Source organism: Balaenoptera physalus (genome assembly GCF_965194825.1).
Source record: "Balaenoptera physalus genome assembly, chromosome: 6".
In the NCBI taxonomy this organism is placed as follows: Eukaryota; Metazoa; Chordata; class Mammalia; order Artiodactyla; family Balaenopteridae; genus Balaenoptera; species Balaenoptera physalus.
Window position 1 is genome coordinate 90,710,340 of NC_138885.1, and position 22,597 is coordinate 90,732,936.

A 22,597-nucleotide genomic window follows, 5' to 3' on the forward strand; every position below is an offset into this window, starting at 1 on the left:
TTCTTTTGTAAGGGGGGCAGCATCTGCCCCTGCCTGAAGACTGTAAGCATATCTTTTTTTAAAAGACAAGGAGACAGATACCAGCAAGGCTGATGAGAAGTTTAGCAATGAGATTGGAAGTATTATTTTGACCGCTTCAAGAATGGAAAAGTACCCTTGGTGTTAGTTTAGCTCTATCACATGTAATCCTGCCCATTTCATGCTTTAAAAGAGTTTATGTCACATTTACAATGTATGTATATCAAGCCTCTCATTTTTATTTAACTTAGCATGCTTTGGAGGGATTTTTTCGTACTTTTTGGGTGAATGTGTTATTCTGACTCCTCATTTCTCCTGCTAATAAATCCACATTCAGGGCATTAGTTCTTTTGCTCATCATGGATCCTGTCCAGAAACAAATAAGTACTAGAAGAGAGAACAGCTAAAAGTCCCAGTGTCAGTTCCATCAATGACAACTGCTTCCTACACTCCCATAGCTTCCCTATGAGACAAAGAGGACACTTTTCTGTACTCTTCATTTTCAGTTTTGCAAGCAGGGAGAACGTAGCTCTTGTAAAAGCCTTCCCTGGCCCATCCGAGTCGAGGCGGGTAAAAGGGAGAGACTGTGCTCTAGTATGGCTCCATAGATCTACTTGAATGGAGAGCCCAGTACTGCTTGAGGGAGCCAGGACTAGGGTGAGCGAGGGAGGCATTCAGCTTGGGCACAAAATATAAGTGGGTGCCAAAAAATTCGGTAATGCAATATTTTAAGAAGTCAAAATTAATACAAAATAAGAAATCAGTGCTAAACAAAATATCAAAATTTTAAGTAAAGCAGGATCCTACCCTGCACTTGCAGACTCACTCACACTCACCTCACCCTGATCCCTGCCCTGTGGTTGTGTTCCCCTTCATGCCAGCCTGTTTCTGATTTGTAGGGTTGACCGGAAACTGCACCACTCTGCCTCGCCTGCATCCTCTCTTCTGGCCCCCCAAATGGGCAACAGAACCAAAAATATCAAGGGTAGAAATTTCCAGGCCAGCGGATACATATAATTTACAGTTTGTTCAAGAGTTTCATATATAGGAGACTCGGCCAACTTATCACAAAAGAAGGCAAGCCCTTATTAGAACAAGCAAAAGAATCAACTTTACTAGCTTAATCCATTTCACTACCTACTTACCTGATGCATTTCAGAATATGGTAATTAGAAAGCTTCCTACTGTGCTGTGGAATTTTGAAATACTGTTTTAAAGAACATTTTAATTAATACAATGAATCTTTTTTCTCTTTTCATATTCTAGCATTTATATGTGTTCAGGGAAATATGAGTAGAGAATTTCCCTTAGAAAGACAGAAGTGTAGGGAATTCCATGGTGGTCCAGTGGTTAGGACACCAAGCTTCCACTGCAGGGAGCATGGGTTCTATTCCTGGGGGGGGAGTGGGGAGGAGGGGAGGAGGGGAGGGGGGAGTGGGGAGGAGGGGAGGGGGGAGTGGGGAGGAGGGGAGGGGGGGCTGGGGGGCGGTGGGGGGCAGGGTTAAGACCCCAAGCTGGGCAGCACAGCCAAAAAAAAAAGAAAAAAAAGACAGAAGTCTAATTCCTTGTGCAATATTTCTAAGATTACACTTTCACCATATTTTTACACTATGTCAGATTTCATTCTGCCTTCTTCCCTCCTCATGGAACATGAGAAGATTTTGTTTCTTCTTCCATATAAATGTGGTCTGATAAATGAAGAATTAAAAAAGAGTGACTTTAGTTGTCATTCTAGGACAAGTTAAGTGCAGAAGTGGTTTTAATTGCTTGTGAGTAATAAATTATTTGAATCATGTGACATTATGAAATATGTGTTCTATTAGTCATTTTCTAAAATAGCAAATGGGTTTCACTGCTGCCTTATTTAGTTTGGAGTGGAGGAAGCTATGCTATTCATTTATTTCAAATGAAGACAAGGAGTTTGATATCCAAAGATGTTACAGCAACTAACAGAAATAACGCCATTGCCCTTACGTCTTTGCCTTAATTATGGGAAATGGATCTCTAGCCACTTTTGTCTTAATCAAGGGGGAAAAAACAGCAAAATTCCCAGAATTAACAAGTTTTCATCTTAATATTTGGGAAATGTCTTTCCCTTTACACAATATGGACTGGATTCTTCCTCTCTAGTTAGCTGATCTCTTTATTTTTCTTTATCATGAAAAACCAGTAGAGTACAATGTAAGCATAGTTATTAGCTTAAATTGGAATCACTGGTTATGCATTCTATTCCTTCACAGCCAGAATATCTCATGTACTGGCCAAAAAAGTAAGTCTATGATCCATTCACCCCTTAATTCGTTCCTTTCCTTTTCCACCTTCCCTGTGGTCATTCCATTGTGCATTCCTTTATTATGGAGGCTAGGTGTTGAATGGAATAAAGTGTCTCCCAGAGCCTCTCTCCAAAGCTGTTTTTTTGTTTTTTTATACCTATTAGTTATATTGCAGATGAAGCGCAATCCCTAAAATAGACTGAGTTTTTGCTGAAAATATGTCTTAACTTATGGGACTACATTAAGATTATTTCTAAAATTATTATAATTCACAAAATGTATCTTATTTCCAGAAAAATACTGAGAATGTTTAGAAACGCTGTCCTCTAAGTAACATGAATTTTTGTTGCATTATGAGGTTTAATCAATGAATATTTACTTAAAAATTCCAACCAGGGCTTCCCTGGTGGCGCAGTGGTTAAGAATCTGCCTACCAATGCAGGGGACACGGGTTTGAGCCCTGGGCTGGGAAGATCCTACATGCCATGGAGCAACTAAGCCCGTGCACCACAACTACTGAGCCTGTGCTCTAGAGCCTGCGAGCCACAACTACTGAGCCCACGTGCCACAACTACTGAAGCCTGCGCGCCTAGAGCCCGTGCTCTGCAACAAGAGAAGCCCGCGCACTGCAACGAAGAGTAGCCCCCACTCGCCGCAGCTAGAGAAAAGCCCGTGCACAACAACGAAGACCCAACGCAGCCAAGAAAAAAAAAAATCCAACCAGGAGGTGATGACTGCCAACTTTTATTAAGAAAAACGACACATCTTGTGACAGTCCAGTAGTGTCCAGTCATGCTCTGTGCACTTGTAGGCACTTCTGTGCTACTGTTGTTTAATGTCCTATGTATGTATATCTAAGTGAATGTCAACTCTTACTGACACCAAGAGGGTAATCTCCCGTATGCACAGGAATCAGAGACCCTGAACGGAAGCATCCTGTGATGTCTGCATGCCCTAATTCCCATGTGTCACCCCTTGCTTTGAAAAGGACCCCTTCTGGAGAGAACCAGCTCTCCTGCTCTTGGGCAGATCTCCAAGGTCTGTCTCTGCAGGACATTCAAACTGAAGGTTCAAATTAAGGTTTTCCTGCTGATCTGTTTGTCTTTTACTGTATATCTCAGTGTTTGAAGGGATTTAACTTTTTTAAATTGTGTCTTTTCATTACATTTAAATAGAAAATATCTAATTTCATAGGAAGAAGTAGAAAAGTTAAATTTTTTGCTTCTGTTGTTTTTAATGTTTTCTTTATCCTACCTTGTGCCTCTCAGTTATTACTGACAGCTTTTACTTTAAGTTCTATGTTTTTGAAAAAGATTTGAAAATAAAAATTCATACAACCTCAGGTCAGAAGGGACCTTAGAAATCATCTGGCACCTCCTTGTAATGTTTGTTCAAACAATATTGGATCTGGAACAAACAGGCAGTAGAGGTGGAAGCAGAGTTTATGATGAAGTGGGGTTAGGGGTGGGCACTGGGGGTGTCCCTGCAGTCCTACACTTTGCCCCCATTACTGCTTCTTCCAAGGCCCCTCTCTGAATGCTAAGGTGCCTTTGAAAACCACTGACTATTTCAACTACTTTGTGGGGCTTGAAACCCTTTTTGTAACATTATACAAAGTTCTCGTCTTTTGAAGATTAACCTTCTATCTTGAATCGAGTCCATAACGCTGTCTCAAAACACAAGCACTGTGGAAAATCCACACCACTTTTTTTTTTTTAATTTATGTATTTTATTTTTGGCTGCGTTGGGTCTTCATTGCTGTGCGCGGGCTTTCTCTAGTTGAGGCGAGTGGGGGCTACTCTTTGTTGCGGTGCGCGGGCTTTTCATTGCGGTGGCTTCTCTTGTTGCGGAGCACAGGCTCTTGGCATGTGGGCTCAGTAGTTGTGGCACGTGGGCTCAGTAGTTGTGGCTCCCGGGCTGTAGAGCGCAGGCTCAGTAGTTGTGGCGCACAGGCTTAGTTGCTCCGTGGCATGTGGGATCTTCCCGGACCAGGGCTCGAACCTGTGTCCCCTGCATTGGCAGGCAGATTCTTAACCAACCACTGCACCACCAGGGAAGCCCCACACTACTTTTTAAATTATTGGATTGGTTTTAATAGTAATTTCTGTGGAGGAAAATAAATACGAATGGATATTCAAATCTGAAATGATCCATCAAGGGTTTTAATTAATACTTGCGGAAATGTGGTACAGAAACCAGAAGGATAAAGATTTGGGGGAAGGAGAAAAAAAGGATTCAAGAAGATGCAATCAAATAGAGTAGACAATTATAGTCAGACAACAGGCAAGGATGAAAGCGGCTTGGTTACTGTATCACTAACCAGTTCAGAAGACTGTAATACAGCTCTGCCCTTCTCAGTGCCTCTGTCACTTTTGACATCAGTATTTTCATTTCTATATTTGGGGCAAAAGGATGGCAGTGTTCCTCCCAGGAGATTTTTGTATTTTATTTAGATATGGGGCCCATTTTTCTTTTTTGCACCCCCCATCCAATTTTTTTTCTTTTATTTCATGTTATGCCATTTGATCAATGGGCTTAAATTCTGAATGACAATAGAACTGGTTTGTAGCAGCGGTCTCAGCTACCCATATTTTAAAGCTGAATTTATATTACAAGTGTTAAAATATTAAATGAAAAATATGTAATGAAAATACATTTTGTAAATCAAAATCAAATATCCACTTGATAGCTACTAATTTACTCAAATAAAATTCAAACAATTGTTAATCTTTGAGTTTTCTTCATTTATCAATGTAAGACATAAAAGACCCCAATGTTTTTTACGGCACATGGATGGACCTACAGATTATCATTCTCTGTCTGAAGTAAGTCAGACAGAGAAAGACAAATATCATATGATATCATTGTACGTGGAATCTAAAAAAAATGGTACAAATGAACTTATTTACAGAACAGAAACAGACTCACAGACCTAGAAAACAAACTTATGGTTACCAAAGGGGAAAGGTGGGGGAGGGATAAATTAGGAATTTGGGAGGAACATATACACACTACTATATATAAAATAGATAAACAACAAGGACCTACTGTATAGCACAGGGAACTATACTCAATATTTTGTAATAACCTATATGGGAAAAGAATCTGAAAAAGAATATACATATATATTCTTTTGTATATATTTTAAACATGTATAAAAAAACTGAATCACTTTGCTGTACACCTGAAACCAGCACAACATTGTAAATCAACTATACTTCAATGAAAAAAATAAATTTAAAAAAAGACCGCAATACATTTTTGAAGTAATTATTCAAATTATAAACTATATGTTAAACTACTCCAATCTAATTAGATTATCTAAAACTTATTGATAAAAGCACAAATAATAGAGAAGGTTGTGTGTGGAAAAGATATTTTAAAAATTTATCCTGGGTCAACCTAAAGTAGTTACTGATTTAGGAATAAACCAATCAGAAGACTGTATATTCTGTAAGATAGCTTGATCTTCTCAAGTATGTCCAGCCTTAAAATAAACACCAAATATATTAATAGGAATATATTATATTTTGTTCATTATAATGAAAGTAAATATCTGTGACAATACAAATTTTGTGTATGAAAAAAGATATTTTCTTCACAGATATTGTGATTTTTAGTGATGGTTATAATATAAATCAAAGAATATACAGTATTTAATATTTCTAATGGATTGGCTTTATAATTATAAAACATAGTTTTAAAGCTAAAAGGAAACCTGAAATATATCTCATCAAATACTCTAAGGGTGTGAAACTAAAAAGTTTAAGTGATTGCCACATGTCTAATATCAGTCTTCTGTTTTAAAAAATCAATGCCTGGAAGGTGGAATCCAAGGCCCTTCTCAGTGGGGCCCCATCTGCTTTTTCTCCTTTCCTTTTCCTAACCCTCCTCCTCAGTCTAATCTCGTACTGCAACAGTATACTGCTCACCCAACACACTTTAAACTACTATGTGTCTCTGGCTTTACTTGTGCTTTGCTCAAAATTTTATTCTATGACCACCCTCCACCCACCTAATAAACAATCTCCACCTCTATGACGACTTCCTGAATTCTGTCCTCTTCTCCAAAATTCATCATACTCTTCTGTGTTCTCAGAACATCTTACCACTGAAACACTGATCACATATTATTGTTATATTATTTCATAAGTGTCTCTTTTCCCTGTTAGACTGAACAGGAATAAAGTAGTTCTTGTCTTTTTAATCCCCAGAGTTTAGTCCAGTCTTGAATCATAGACACTTTATAAAAATTTGTAGAAGAGATGAACTAATGGACTGATGGGTAGATAAGTATACACATAAGTGAATAAATGCATGAACTAATTAATGAATGAACAGACAAACCAACAAAGGAGTGAACAGATAGGTCAAGTTTTTTGATCTTAGCACTATCGATAATTAGCGGAGGATAATCCTTTGTTGTGGAGGCTGTCATGTGCATTGTAGGATATTTAGCAGCACCCCTGGCCTCTCCCCACTAGATGTCAGTAGCAGCAACCTCCCCCCCACCCCCACCCAAATTGTGACCATCAAAAATGCCTCCAGCCATTGCCAAATGTCCCCAGGGGTAAAACTGCCCTTGGTTAGGAACAGCAGGAATAGACGGAATGATGGCTGGAGGCAGCAATTCAGGTGGAGGGCAGAGATTAGAACTCTGGTCTCTGTTTCAGTCCGGTACTTTTCATAGTAAGACTTAGTGAGATCCAAGTTCAATTCTCAGTCTTCTCACAATATATTCTTAAAACTTGAGATCAATAACAGAGTTAACGGAAGTATAATTTATGGGATAAATTATTAGAAAGCAACATTAGGAGTAAAGGTATGCCTTCCTTATATCAACGAATCTCGTTTACATTGCTTTTTTTAAAATAGCGTTTATCTATACTGGATGTTATTAAATGGTACTTATTTGGTCCTGCCTAAAAATTGCACCTAGAAGGCATATGGTTTTTTAAATTTTTCTAAACGCCACTTTATAGCACCATCTTGTGGATTTTAGAGGAATTCACTGATTTCAGTTTAAAATGTCTAGCTATTTCTCCAAAAAGGAGGAAAAGAGAATAGAGAAACTATAAAAAAAATTAGGACATTCTTTGCTTATTGAAATGTTCTACCAAACTCTGAATTATGGACTTAGTGTAAGTTTGACTTTGGTATTTGGCCAAAATTTCTATTTGGCTTCAACTACAGCCTGCCCTTTGGCTTTTGGAAAGTCAAATAGCTACATACCTACGTCGTCATCATCAAATCTGCATCTGTACAGTCAGCAAAGGAGGGCATAATGCCAACAAGGAAGGATATTCTAATGCACTGGTTAATATTTGAATATTCACTTTGAATGCACAGCTATAACTTGGAATTAAAAGTTCCTTGTGTGCTGGAAGTATTCGAAGAGCAAAGTGTTGCAAAATTAAGGAAGATTGTGAAAGCTGATGATCTTATATAGAAAAAAAAGAACTTTTAAGTTTTTAAATTGAGAAATAGGGAAATAGATTGATAATAATATGAATATTTGTTTCTGTACCATGATATAAAACTTTTAAGTTTGTTTACCGAGATTTTTTATTGTAAAAGGGTAATTGCAATTACATTTCACATTTCTTCTTATATTCAAGAAGTTTATTCTATGATGATATCTAGCTTCAGCCTCTGAAAATTGTTGAGATAATACTAAGCCATTTGGCATTTGGCCTAAATATGTATTTATATGCCTCTATTCTAAATCTAAAAGGAAAGTAAAATTGAAAGACGATGATGCAAAACACAATAGACTTGAAGTTTCTTCCTCTTTTTCAAACATCTGAATTTTTCCTTTCTGACTTGAAAGAAAATATTCAAGCATAAACTGTCAGGAGCATCAAATTCTAAGGGCAGTGCTGGGAACCTACATGGGATTACTGATATGGAAAAAGTACTTCTACTAGCAGATGTAATTAAAATCTAATTTTATAGGCAAAATGTTTAATTGGTTATAATTCTTATTTGTTTTTCCCATCCCAATATACAATCTCCTTCTCTTCTCCATGAGATAAACTTAGCATAGCCATACACTAAAAGATTTTGTTCCTTGATCATCTCCTTTGTTCATCTCTTCAAATGGAAGAATTGCCAGTGGGCTTCAGTCCAGGGCAATTGGATATCCAAGCTCCTTTCTTCCTAAGATAAGTTACTATTACTTTGGGAAATGCGAGAAGGCAAGGGTGTTAAAAAGAGAAGAAATCTTCCTGCAGGAAACTTCACATAATTGTTTTGACCCCAAAGTAATTATTTATGGTATAGGACAGTGGACTACCTTGCCTGCCTGTGTGGCTTAAAATAGAGCCCCAGCAGGAGGATCAGGAAGTGAAATCTAACAACCACAACGACAATAATTGCAATGGCATTTAGCTCTCTTTAACCCACATTATCTCTGTAAGAAGGCAGTCAATGCTATGAATAACACATTTCTGGCTCTGAGTAGATACCGAGATTAGTCAATGTTGCGTAGTGGAACAAACTGCAGACCAGAGATCAAGAAGCTGTATTTTTATTCCAGCTTGTCACCAAGTGTGTAACATTGGAAAAATGACTCAGGCTCTCTGCACCTCAGTTTCCGTATCTGTAAAATGAGGGAGCTGGACGAGGTATTCTGTAATGTCATTTCCAGCTTAATAGGTTAAGATTCTATGAATTTCCAGCTTAATAGGTTAAGATTCTATGAATTTCCAGCTTAATAGGTTAAGATTCTGTGAATTGTCCTATTGGGTAGGAGCATAGCCCCACCTCTGTATTCTCTTTTTGGGAGTGGTACCAAGGGATGATTTGAATAGTGTTGCCCTGCATAGTTTAGGGATCTAACAAGACCATCTCTAACTTCTCCTCCTAGTTATCAAAGGTAGAAGATGTTAAGTTTTTAAACTTAATACAATTTATTTTCCATATATAACACATCTCTGCAGAAGGAGTTCATTTTACTTGTAAATACTTTCTTCAAATTTCAGAGGATAGCACCTACTTCTAACTATTCAAAAATCTAGGTTTCAATTTTCTGAACTTTTCTATAAATCACATATCTTTAAACAATCTTTTCCTGAAGAGGGCCTGAAGAATATATATTCCTTGAGATGCTAAGTTTTCCACAAACAAAATAAGTTTGGATCTCACCACATGGTATATTGTTTTCTTGGATATTAACAATGGCCACTATAATTTTAATGATTACGAAATCCACTTTTATCTTTATTTTTGACTGTTTTTGTTTTGGTTTAGTTTATTTTGGTTTGGTTAATCTGGCAGAACATTTTGGGGGTGGTGGGGGGAGCTATCGTTTTGGGAAATGGCTTTATCTTTCTAAACCTATTTCAGCCTGATCTGACACAGAAGCCGTTCCTGGAGATGTGATGCTTCTGGATAGGTTTTCCAGCTCCTTTGTTTTTATTGTATTTAATTATTTCTTCCTAGAAACAAATAAGAACCTCTGAACTTTCTCTTTAACATGAGGATGACCATTTAGCAGACACATGAACTACCTTATTCCAATATTTAGGTACTCTCAAAGGTTCAGGTATCTCTTGTTTTCGTACTGAAACTATCACTGTAGGTAATTCAAAGGTAAACTAAGAACATTTGAGACAAATTTGGTGGGTTCCTTTGTGATACCTTGTTCAAACATGGCTTTGGTAATGAAAGTCCATGTTCAATATTCACCGGAATAAAAAGTACTTGAGTGTGAGAATTTTTTAAAACTATACACACACACACACAGAGAAAAGAGTTATATATTTACAAGAAATGAGAAGATCAGTTAAGGACTTGGAACCTGCTGCAATAAGATAAGAAAGAGATAACATTTCTACTTAATGCTAATCTCTTACTTTACACTAAAGCCTCACCTACTGAAATACATATTAACTTCATAAAACCAGAATTCTGACCTGTCTTATGTTGAACGTTAGGCAACAGTTGTAGCAAAGGTGATGACTCAGTTAATCTCAAACTTAGGCATGGTTCTAAATTTAACCTATAGATACACGATAATAAGTAGCGTTGGGGCAACCAACATTGTTTATTGGCATTGTACATGATGTTATATTATCAAATATTCTAATTAAAATAATCAAAGTATTTTTGGTAAATGAATTTCATACCATTTCTATATCTTTATTAATGCCATAATACGGACCCATATATTTTAGCATTTTATGGCATTTACTGATGACAATGTTGTTTCTATTTAATATTTAAAGAAAAGATTTTCATGTTTTTGTCTTATAGTTATCTTATACACATTCATGTTATTTTTATCTTATTTAAAAATTAAGCACATTTAAATTACTAATCTACTTATAATTTTAAATGAGAAATGCTTTTCAAAAAAGCAACAGGAATTAGAGTGCCCAAAATATTGAAAACATAATCCCTTTAAAAATATCCACCATCCCTCTCCTCTTTCTCTAATTCAAACTAGTTAGTTTCCTTTGAAGATGTCTTTTGCCAACGTTTCTGCAAACTATTTTTGTTTGAAAATTTCAGGGTGGAATAGTTTTTCAGATGAAGAAAACTGTATTTGCAATTACAGCTTATAAAGTAAAGAAAACCATAAACTCCCTTTGGCATCAATTTGACTCAAGGTCAAAATTAGATTTCCTCTTCCTATAATGTTTGAATTATAAACCTATCTTCTTGTAAGTAGATTTGAGGGATCAGCTGGAAAATGAATACTAGAGTTAAGGTACTGTTTGAAGGGAACAGCTCACTTAATTTTGACCTTGTTCTGTTACAGTAATGAGTTTTCAGTTTTAGTACTGATGCCATTGTATATTTTCTTAATTCAATAACAAGACTGGCTTTTAAAATTTCAGATTAATACTATTAAAGATTGGAGTCATTTCTTTTCATGTCACACTGGATGGTGATAACGTTGGTAACAGTTGCAAAGAAAGGTGTTGGGGTCTACTGTGTAACAGAATTATTTATTAGATGCTATGAGAAAATGAAAAGGTACTTGTGGAGAGATAATTCCTGCCCCAAGGACTCTGTAACATATAGCTGGGGTTTTTTTAAACTTTTATGACAAACATTTTCAAATCAATCTTCGTGAAAATATCCTTTGAGGAGGAAACATATCACCTCATTTCCTCTCATCATCTCTTACCTGAATGCATCACATCACTTATGATGGTGCCTAAAGATAAATTGAGAATTCAAACTCATTTTACCTTAATTACTTAATATATATTAGACTGTTTATTTATGAAGTCACAAATCACTGACCTGAAAAGACCTGAAAAAACCCCCTGAAGAGGCAGGGATATACATGTGTCGCTTCTTAAGGAATTAGATTTTAAGATAAATGGAAAATCACTAAAGGGTTTGCTATAGTCTGAATGTTTGTGTCCCCTCAAAATTCATATGTTGAAGACCTAATGCCCAAGCTAATGGTATTAGGAGGTGGGGCCTTTCAGATGTGATCAGGTCATGAGGGTGGAGGCCTCATGCATAGGATTCATGCCTTTATTAAAGGATACAGAGAGAAATCTTCAGTCTGCGACCTGGAAGAGGAACCTTCACTGGAACCCAAGCACACAGGCACTCTGATGTCAGACTTCCAGCTTCCAGAACTGTGAGAAATAAATTTCTGTTCTTTATAAGCTACCCACTCTATGGTATTTTGTTATAGCAGCCTCAGTGGCCTAAGTCTGAGTCCAGCACCTGATGATAGGCTCCACCTAAGTCTTTTCTGCAGATGGCCAACAGCAGGTGGGCTATCAAGGTTACCTTGGTTATTTGGTTACCTTTCCAATAATCTCCTTGACTTCCTCAGCCCTTGTCCAAGTAAGTGCAAAGATGTGCTGAGGATGACTTGAGCTTTGTGTAAAATAAGTCTATGCATAGCTCCTTAGCTTTTCCCCAAGATTATTAAAAGCCTGATATTAATATGTATATGTATAACTGATTCACTTTGTTACAAAGCAGAAACTAACACACCATTGTAAAGCAATTATACTTCAATAAAGATGTTTAAAAAAAAAAAAGCCTGATATTAGTGATATGGTAACAATTTCCATCATAATTGTTGCATCTAGTGCTAAAAGTAATTTTTTGTCATGAAGACAAATCTTTTAAAAAATTTTCTTAATCTACATATTATAAGAAGGGTTTCTAAGATGAGACTATATCTACCTATCAGGCAGTATAAATGTTTATTATGTCAAACTCTTAAGTGGAAGGATGTGTGGTTGTTTATTTTCATAGAAAAATTCAAACACTAAAGTAGAGAAGAGTATAATGGATCCCATGCACCTAGCTTCAACAATTATCAACATGTAGCCAATTTTATTTCATCTATACCACATCTATTTTTCCTGTTCCCTCCACCCTACCCCTCAAAGTATGATTTTAAAGGAAAGCCCAGCTATCATATTTCATCCATAATTTTTTACTTCATCTGCTGTGCCGTAAGGCTTGCAGGATCTTAGTTCCCTGACCAGGGATGAAACCCGTGCCCCCTGCAATGGAAGCGCGGAGTCTTAACCACTGGACTGCCAGGGAATTCCCCCATTCATAATTTTAAGAGGAGGTTTTTGATGTCAATAGATCACTGGTCTTCCCATGACTTACATCTGCTTTGGAAAAGTCAGTTTACCCAAGTGGCCATTTTCCCTCAAGACTCCCTGATCCCAGTCATGGTTCTGTACTCTCAAATATCTTCAGTGTGTCTACTTCCTACACCACTCGCTGAGCAGTGGGATCATCTTCAGTTTACCCATGACTGTTAACGTTAATTTGGCAACTTGATTTAAAAGGTGTGCAAAGGAATCACTACTTATTCATCCATTCGTATACTCCTTTGTTCATTCAACAAATATTTGTTGTTCTAGACACCAGAGGTACAGTGTTGAGCAAATTAGACAAAGAACCTGCTCTCCGAAATTATTTTCTAGAGTTTTGACAAAGAGGCAAACACTAGTCAGAAGGCTACCTCTTTGGGCATTGATGCTCCTGGTTCCACTTTATTTTCCCTCTGAGAAACTCTTTACACCCTCACAAAGGACCCACGCTTCTTACATAATGGTTAACAAGTTTTACATGTGTCAAATACCACCCCACTCCCCCAATTCCCACTCGCTGCCCTGCAGATTGCTCCAGGAAGGTCTGGAAAAAAATGTGAATGGCCATATTTTCCTCTCAAAATAAAGTATTAATAGAAAAAAAGTAACCTGTGTCCAAAACTCATGGTTTTGAGAATAAAATTTCTAAATAATTACATGACAGCATTCAGAAAATATGTATGTCTCTACATAAAAGTAGTGTATAATTTAGTAACTATAATGTATTATTTTAAAATGAGTGATTATGCAAAATTAGTTCCCTTATATATCAATCTCTAATTTAAAACTGGTGTTTAAAGCTATAAAAGTTATCATTGCTTTTTGCAACATTGAATACTATCTAATTTGAATCCCTTTAGAAAGCCATCTGTAGTATTTTGAGTTTTGGCTGTTCCAAGATTGACTTTCTCTCTTGACAGGTACTTGATAGAGAAAAACTCAATATTTAAGCACACAATATACGTCTGTCATGAAAAAAAGTAAAATAATAAACATTCACATAAAAGTTTTCTCCCTTTTTTAATTTAAATTAAGCTGGTTTTAGCTGTTTATTTTTATTTCCTCAATCAAAAAAATTAAATTGTAATATGCTATAGTATAAGGTACTTTCTGCTGTTGCTTCTTTGGAGATTGAGAATAGAAATGGTTTCTAATTTTAAAGATTGAAAAGATTTAATAACTGGATGGATTATATTTTTAAATTCCCATTAATTTATTTTCAAATGAGGAAAACCCACAACTTTGAGAAACTGATTATTATGGGGTAAAAAGCCTTGATTTGTAATTGTACCCAAATATGAAAGCCTACATTTTGTAAGCATAAAGATTACATTCTCTTCAAAAGATTTGCAGATTCTCATAGTCACATAACTTAGAGAATGAGAGGATTGTAATTTGAAAAATTACAGATTTCATTGTTTTTTTGATGTGTGAAACCTATAAACAAATATCAAGAGATTGTATTGCAAGACTGAAAATCCCTTGTTTAATTTTATAAGGGACAGTGCCCTGTGTGGCTTACAACCCTGACTTAAAAGAAAAATGCAGAGTAATGCAAAAGACACTCTAATCACTGCATCTAATTACAAAGAAGAATAACTCAGTAAAAAATGTAAGTATCCTTGGGCAGGCGTGTGGTCTGGTGGTCAGAGCATGGGATTTCAAGTCAGTAGTCTAAATTTCTATTTTAAACACCACTTCTAAATTTCTCCATGACTTTGGGCATGACATTAACTTTATTTTTAAATACGAATTTGAGATTTGTGCTTGATAATTACAAAGTAGTCTTTTAATCCTCTATTAGAGGTATAAATCTAACACTACAGAAATATTAACAGACAGGTGTTTTCTTGACTTCAAGAAATACATACCCATGTGCTATTTCAAAGTTAGTTCAGGGCATTATTTAACAATCAACTCACTGATAATGGGGACTAATTTTGATAGCTTTCCTCCAAATTGCTCCTTTGCTTCTGAGGAAATGGTAGTCCTCAGTAGAGCCAACGCTGCTCTTTTTATACTAATTGTTATTGTCACTCTAAGAACTTGTACTCCATAGTGATAAGCCTGCTTTGTATTTTGTTTATGTGCAGTGTTTTTTAAGTGTTCCTCCAAGTGTAACAAGTACAGACAAATTACTGTGTAAGTTTTCTTTAAACTACTGCTAGATTTCTAGGGATAAATGTAGGTAAGTGATGCAAATTCTAACACACCTCTATAAACCAATTACCACAGTAATTTTCATTGGGAATAATTATTAACATTTGAATTCAAGGAATGTGACCTGTCTTACAGGACTGTTCTATTTCTTTCTTTTTTTAAACAGAGTTTGAGTACTCTGTGGATTTTTTTTTTTGAGTATAATAATATCCTTATATGCTTTTTACTCCTTAGTTTAGTTAATGATAATGCTTAATTGTTGGGAAAATCCACCCAGTCTAATTTGCTAATAGCCAGTATACAAATTAGAAACAAAGAGCCAAATCAGGAATATTGTGGAATATTAATACAGCAGGAAGGGAGGTTACAAAACATGGCCAAAATCTCAACCCCAACAAGAGTATTCAGTGCCTGATCTATTGCACAATTTCCAGGCAAAGTGATCTTTAAAAACAGCAATTTATCAAGATAATGCCTCGTGAAAGGAAATGGAGACCATTATAAGGCAAAGTAAAACAGCTTAAGGACAGATCTTGTTTTATGTTTCTCTGATTAGAAATGCAGTGTAAGAATGCCTTACTAAAGTACTTAAAGCACTATTAAATGGTCCGAATTTCAAGTGAGAAATCATGGAGTTAAAGGATCAAATCCCAACAGGGTCAGTTTGGTCTCCTAGTATTATATGGGAGGAAAATTAGAATTGAGCTTTCCTTAACTTTGTCCTCTAGAGGAGATCTCAGAATGGAATCGTTGGGTGGTGGTTTGCAGTAGCTCTAATAGCTTCAGGGAGTGCCTGTAGTTTCCCAATTGAATTTATATTAAATAAAAAAGAGAGAAATCCAACTTCTCAAGTTCATGAAATTAAAGTTTTTTTTTTTTTTAAAAACCTGAACATTTAGGAAAATATTGTATTAGTAGTCTCTACTCAAAATACAGACATTTAGTCCTCTATTAAGTCCACTATTCTCAATTTCCTGCTTTGGTGTTCAATGCATCTTACATTCAAAAACAATCACAAGAAAGAGAAGAATTCCTTGAAATTTGTTACCTTAGTTATAAAACACTAAATTTTCCCTTTTTAAATCAAACTCAGATTCTTCATGTTCTCTATGGGTTCCCAAATCAACCCCACTTTATCTCCCCATCCCCTAAAGATACAGTGGAAATAAATTAAAAACAACATTTCCTACACATGTGATGCTGTCCCTCTGAGAAGGGAAAAAAGAAAAAACCAAAATTTAAACCATGGGGTAAAATTCTACTATAACAGAATTAGATATAATGGGTCAATTTCTAGTATAGTGAATGCAGGACTTTGACCTTCATTCTTCAGAAGACATTTTTCTAAGTATCAATTATAATGATAAACTGTAATTCCTTGACTAGTTTAGCTGACACTTGAACTTTCTCCAAGAGTTCATATTTCCTCCCATTAGCCCATTTTATCCAGTATTACAACGTAATTTTTGCATTCCAATCCTAAATCTGCTAGAGTATTTTATACGGATATAGAACATTTGGCTTGGTGCAATAGAGCCAGAAACCTGGTTGGAAACTTTGGAAAAAGAGAGAGTCCCTCTGCTGTCCCAGTGTATAACTCATCCTATAAAACTCAAGTTTTATTTTTGACATAGCAAAGCTGTCTCTAAAAGGTCACCATGGAATCAGAAATAATTATTTTAACAATAGATTTATGTCATTTTCATCTTGAGTTTATTTTAAATTGAAGTGTGCTACAAACAATTCTTGTGCTGGATTGCTAATTACAAAAGACTTTTAATAATTGTAACTGAGAACCTATAAAAATGGCAACATGTATTAATTGCCATTAAAATACTACAGTCTTATTGTTGGCTTAGGCTTTTGAAATGATACCAAATACAGCTTTATTAACTTTCACAATCATTATTATTTATCATGATAAAATCATTAACATTTTTTATGATAGAATTTTATAACACAAGTAATTACCATTAGGTTCAACTGTGAGAGACAGAAACCCAAAATTACTAGGTTTAAATAACAGAAAATTCTCTGTCTCATATAAAATCCAGAAGGTAGTTTCAGGGCTGGTATTATGGATGCACATTCAGACTCAGGCTCTTCTTACCTTATCCTCAATATTCACTTTCCAAGTGATTCAAGGTGATTGCTCTACCTCCAGTTATTGCATTTAGAGTCCAGGTAGCAGGAAACCAAAAGGGGGCATGCTCCACCCAGGACATTTCATTGTAATTTTTATGACTAGTATGTGATCATGATTCTATAATGTGGTTAGCATATTCATAATTTTCAATTCTTTCATCATTATGTTTGATTATACATTTCCTATGTTAATAGATAATTTTCAGAAGAAGGTAAAATAATGACTCTCACACCAAAGCAATCTCGAGAAAGAAGAACAAAGCTGGAGGCATCATGTGTCCTGATTTCAAACTATATTGCAAAGCTATAGTAATCAAAACAGTATGGTATTGCCATAAAAACAGACACCTAGATCAATGGAACAGAATAACAAGCCCACAAATAAACCCATGCATATATGGCCAATTAATTTATGATGAAGGGGCCAAGAATATACAAATGGGGAAATAATGGTCTCTTCAATAAACAGTGTTGGGAAAACTGGACAGTCACATGCAGAAGAGTGAAACTGGACCACTATCTTACACCATACACAAAACCAACTCAAAACGGATTAAGGACTCGAACATAAGACCTGAACCATAAAGCTCCTAGAAGAAAACATAGGCAGTAAGTTCCTTAACATCAATCTTGATGATATTTTTTTGAATTTGACACCAAAAGCAAAGGCAGCAAAAGCAAAAATAAATAAGTGGGAGTACATCAAACTAAAAAGCTTCTGCACAGCAAAGGAAACCATCAACAAAATGAAAAGAAAACCTACTGAGTAGGAGAAAATATTTGCAAACCATATATCTGGTAAGGGGTCAATATCCAAAATATATAAAGAACTCAAACAACTTAATAGCAAATAAACAAACCCATTTAAAAAGTGTATCTGGGGCTTCCCTGGTGGCGCAGTGGTTGGCGGTCTGCCTGCCGGTGCAGGGGACACAGGTTCGAGCCCTGGTCTGGGAGGATCCCACATGCCACGGAGCGGCTGGGCCCATGAGCCACAACTACTGAGCCTGCGCGCCTGGAGCCTGTGCTCTGCAACAAGAGAGGCCGCGATAATGAGGGGCCGGCACACCACGATGAAGAGTGGCCCCCGCTTGCCGCAACTGGAGAAAGCCCTCACGCAGAAACAAAGACCCAGCACAGCCAAAAATAAATAAATAAATAAATAAAAAATAAAAAGAAAGGCATTCCTTTAAAAAAAAAAAGTAAAATAAATATCCTTTAAAAAAAAAAAAAGTGTATCTGAATAGATATTTTTCCAAAGAAGATATACAGATGGCCAACTGGAACATGAAAAGGTGCTTAACATTACTAATCATCAGGGAAATGTAAATGAAAACCACAATGAGATATCACCACATACTTGTTAAAATGACTATTATCAAAAAGACAAGAAATAGCAAGTGTTGGTAAGAATGAGGAGAAAAGGGAACCCTTGTGCACTGTCGGTGGGAATGTAAATTAGTGCAACCATTATGGAAAACAGTATAGAGGTGCCTCAAAAAACTAAAATTAGAACTATCATATGATCCAGTAATTCCACTTCTGGGTATTTATCTGAAGCAAATGAAAATACTAACTCAAAAAACATATGCATCTCATATTCATTTCAGCATTATTTACAACAGCCAAGATATATGGAAGCAATCTAAGTGCTCATCAATAGATAAATGCATAAAAAATGTGATATATGTAATATTCTATTCTATATATATATATGAATATTATTCAACCATAAAAAAGAAAGTCTGCCATTTGCAACAACATGGATGAACCCTGAGGGCATTATGCTAAGTGAAATAAGTCAGACAGAGAAAGACAAATATTTCATTTATATGTGGAATGTAAAACAAAAAGTCAAACTCATAGATACAGAGAACAGATTGGTGGTTGCCAGAAGTGGGGGGTTGCAGATGAAATGGGTGAAAGTGGTCAAAAGATACAAACTTCCAGTTATAAAATAAATAAGTCCTGGGGATGTAATATATAGCATGGTGACTATAGTTAAGAATACTGTAATGTATATTTGAAAGCTGCTAAAAGAGTAGATCTTTTAAGTTTTCATCACAAGAAAAAACATTTGTAACTGTGGTGATGGATGTTAACTAAACTTATTGTGGTGACCATTTTGCAATATATACAAATATCAAATAATTACTTTGAATACCTGAAACTAATATGTTATATGTCAATTATGTCTCAATAAAAAAGACACATTTGAATGCGTTTAATCAATTTGTGTATTTTAGTTTGCAGTATACTGTGAGATTAATATAATCCCATATATACGGTAACATTTATTATATCTAATAGTTATTTATGCTAAATTTAAAACATGTGTCATGTCATAGTTCCTAAAATCCAGGGTAATGAAGTCAGATGTGGACTCTTCTAGACTGCCTCTTCCAGTTACCAGCTAAGTAGCCTTGGACAGTTTCCAAACTCAAATCTCAGTTTCTCTGCTATAAAGTGGATATAAGAAAACCTATCTTAAAGGGTTTTTATAGGAGTAAATCAACTAATAGCATGTGTATGTAAAATTATAGCACAATACCAGACACACAGTATGTGCACAAAAAGGATTAGTTCCCTCACTATCTTAGGGAGCAGAGCTAGAGTAGTGGTTTTTTTTGTTGTTGTTGTTGTTTAGCTTTACCTTGCCTAAGAAGGAACTTGGGAATTGTCAAATGGAGATTCCTGGGCCCCATTCTCATGAATCTGTGAATCCTCGGTTTGGAGCAGAAAATCACCAAAGATGCAGAGGGTCCTTGGATCCTCTTTTGAAAAAAAAAAAAAAAAAAAAAAAGGTTCAGGCAATAAGGGCACCAGGTGGTGGGGTAGATGTGGGGAGAGCTATTCTCTGATCCAGTTTGCCTTTCTAACAGATTTTTTTTTTTTTTTTTGGCTGTGTTGGGTCTTCGTTGCTGCGTGGGTTTTTCTCTAGTTGTGGAGAGCAGGGGCTACTCTTGGTTGCGGTGTGCAGGCTTCTCATTGTGGTGACTTCTCTTGTTGCGGAGCACGGGCTCTAGGCATGTGGGCTTCAGTAGTTGTGGCTCGCGGGCCCTAGAGCACAGGCTCAGTAGTTGTGGTGCACAGACTTCGTTGCTCCGCGGCATGTGGCATCTTCCTGGACCAGAGCCCGAACCCGTGTCCCCTGCATTGGCAGGTGGATTCTTAACCAGTGAGCCACCAGGGAAGCCCCTCTAAAAGTTTTAACATATGGTTTAAGGCAAGATATTTTCCTTTTTCTCTTTCCTTTAGCCATCTGTAAAATGTGGATAATAACTACTTCCCTATAAAATACTAAATGAGAATTTAGAGATCAAATCTATTGCTTTTGTCCCAGGTGAAACTTTTGTAAATAGTGACCAAGAAAAAGGAGAATTAAAGTTTAAAAAGGAATAAAACCAAGAGAAAATGTGTTTGGTAAAAGGCATAAAATTATGTTTGGAATGAGGCAGGAGATGAACAAACAAACAGGAAAGGGACTGGAGACAAGCAACAGAAATAAGGGGCAGATCAGCAACTAAATACTAAGTCTTGTATGTTTATTTTGGGAATTGGGGAATGAATAGTTACACTCTCAGAAAAGGGAATGAGTTAAAAGGAAAAGTGGCAAAAGGTACAGGGAGAAAAGGAATGAATACACAGGAGAGGAAAACTGAAGGTCAAATGCAAGAAAAGGCACAGTGGTTCTGGAATTTGTACCTTGCCTAATTGTTCCCTTAAGATTCATGAGAAAAGAGAATTCTGCTGAAGGAAAAGAACTAAGCAGAATTTCTGAAGGGAAGAGCACAGAACCCAAAACCTAAAGGCCAATTTGTAGTTGAGAGATTTTTCTTTTAAGCCAGCAAATACCCACACAAGGATTTCATTGAAGGAAATTTGATTATGAAGTCACTAGGGATGATTTAAGGATTTTTCATTGACTCAGATGCCAGGATGAAAGACTGACTTTCAGGAATAGACCAGTTTAAAACAAACTTTAAAACGTATTTGCGAGGGAAGGAAAACTTCTGGCTATTAATGCTGTTACACTAGGATATGGAGTTTTTAAATGAACATTACTTATAGTAAACTGATGGGAAGGGATGACATAAGTGGTAAAAAATATTCTGAAAAATTGAATGTGGAAAAAAAATTATAAAAGTGTAATAAAACATCTATAGCAAGGTAATTCGAGTTGTTAGTTTGTGCTCGTCCTCTACATACTTCTATTTTTCTTTCCCTCCATTTCAAACAGACAGCTATGCTTTAGATTCCCTTTGTCAGGGGATTTTTGTAGCTGGTTTAGTTTAAAAGCAAAAGTTGCATATACTCAAACTCTTTCCATCTTTTGTAAAAGCCAAGATTCATCAAAGATATTATGTCAGGAACTCCATTGGAGAGGGGAGAAAGGGCAGCCAGAAAGAGAGGTTATCAATTGTGACAGTTGAGTTTTGAAATGTTCTAAAGGACTTTTATGGTTGAAAAGGAGTACAGTACTTAACAATTGTTGTGCTTTTAATAGCATCCAATTTATTGCAAGTATAACACTAGTTTTTCTTAAGCCTTGAAACACAACTTAGAAATCTAATAAATTCACTTTATTTTATTGTGGACTTTTAAAATTATAAAATGTCATACTTATAAAAGAATGTATACATACATAAAATAATATACATGGTTCAAAGAATTATAAACATCCATGTAGCCAACACCCAGCTTAAGAAAAAGAACATCACCTTTGAAGTCCTTTGAACCTCTTCCTGATCACATCCTCTTTCCCTACCACCTCTTCCAGAAATAACTACCTATTTTATTTTTATGTTTATAATCCCCTCACTTTCCATAGTAGTTTTATCTACAAATGAGTGTATATACTCCAAAATCATATTGTTTAGTTTTACATGTTTTTGAACTTAGATGATAGCACATACTTTGTGATTTGCTTTTTTACTCAACACTATATTTCTGAGATTTACCTAAGTTCCTCCCACTCATTTTTCACTGCTGTATAATATCCCATAATTTGAATTAACAACAATTTACATATCCATTTTCTGTCAATGGACATTGGGTTGTTTTCAGTTTTTGTTTTGTTTTGTTTTGCTATTATGAATAAGGCTGCTATGAACATTCTCAAAACATATCTCTTAGTGTATACATGTAAGAATCTTCCTAGGATAAATACCTAGGAATAGAATCACTGAGTTATGAGTTCTGGCAAACTGTGTTCCAAAGGGTTCCATCACTTTGTATTCCCTCAAGCAAAGTGGTCTTCATCTTTCCCAACACTTGTTATGGTCAGACTTTTTCATCACTATCAATGCTCTGGGGTATAAAAATCCTTTATAAATCACTTTCATTCATTCTTTGGTGAATGTTCAATTAATTCATAAGTTCAACAGATTAAAAGTCCTTAAAAAGTTA

General features: G+C 35.8%; 1 protein-coding gene and 1 long non-coding RNA gene across 3 annotated transcripts in view; one reads left to right on the forward strand and one right to left on the reverse strand.

Annotated features, from left to right (window-relative positions):
• FTCDNL1 (formiminotransferase cyclodeaminase N-terminal like) overlaps positions 1-22,597 on the reverse strand; it is a 191,532-nt gene that overhangs the window by 147,523 nt on the left and 21,412 nt on the right. The window lies entirely within an intron of this gene.
• LOC309663458 lies at positions 1,556-18,421 on the forward strand. The gene is made up of 2 exons (XR_014265294.1): positions 1,556-8,948; positions 8,980-18,421. It is a non-coding gene; the product is annotated as an uncharacterized lncRNA (long non-coding RNA).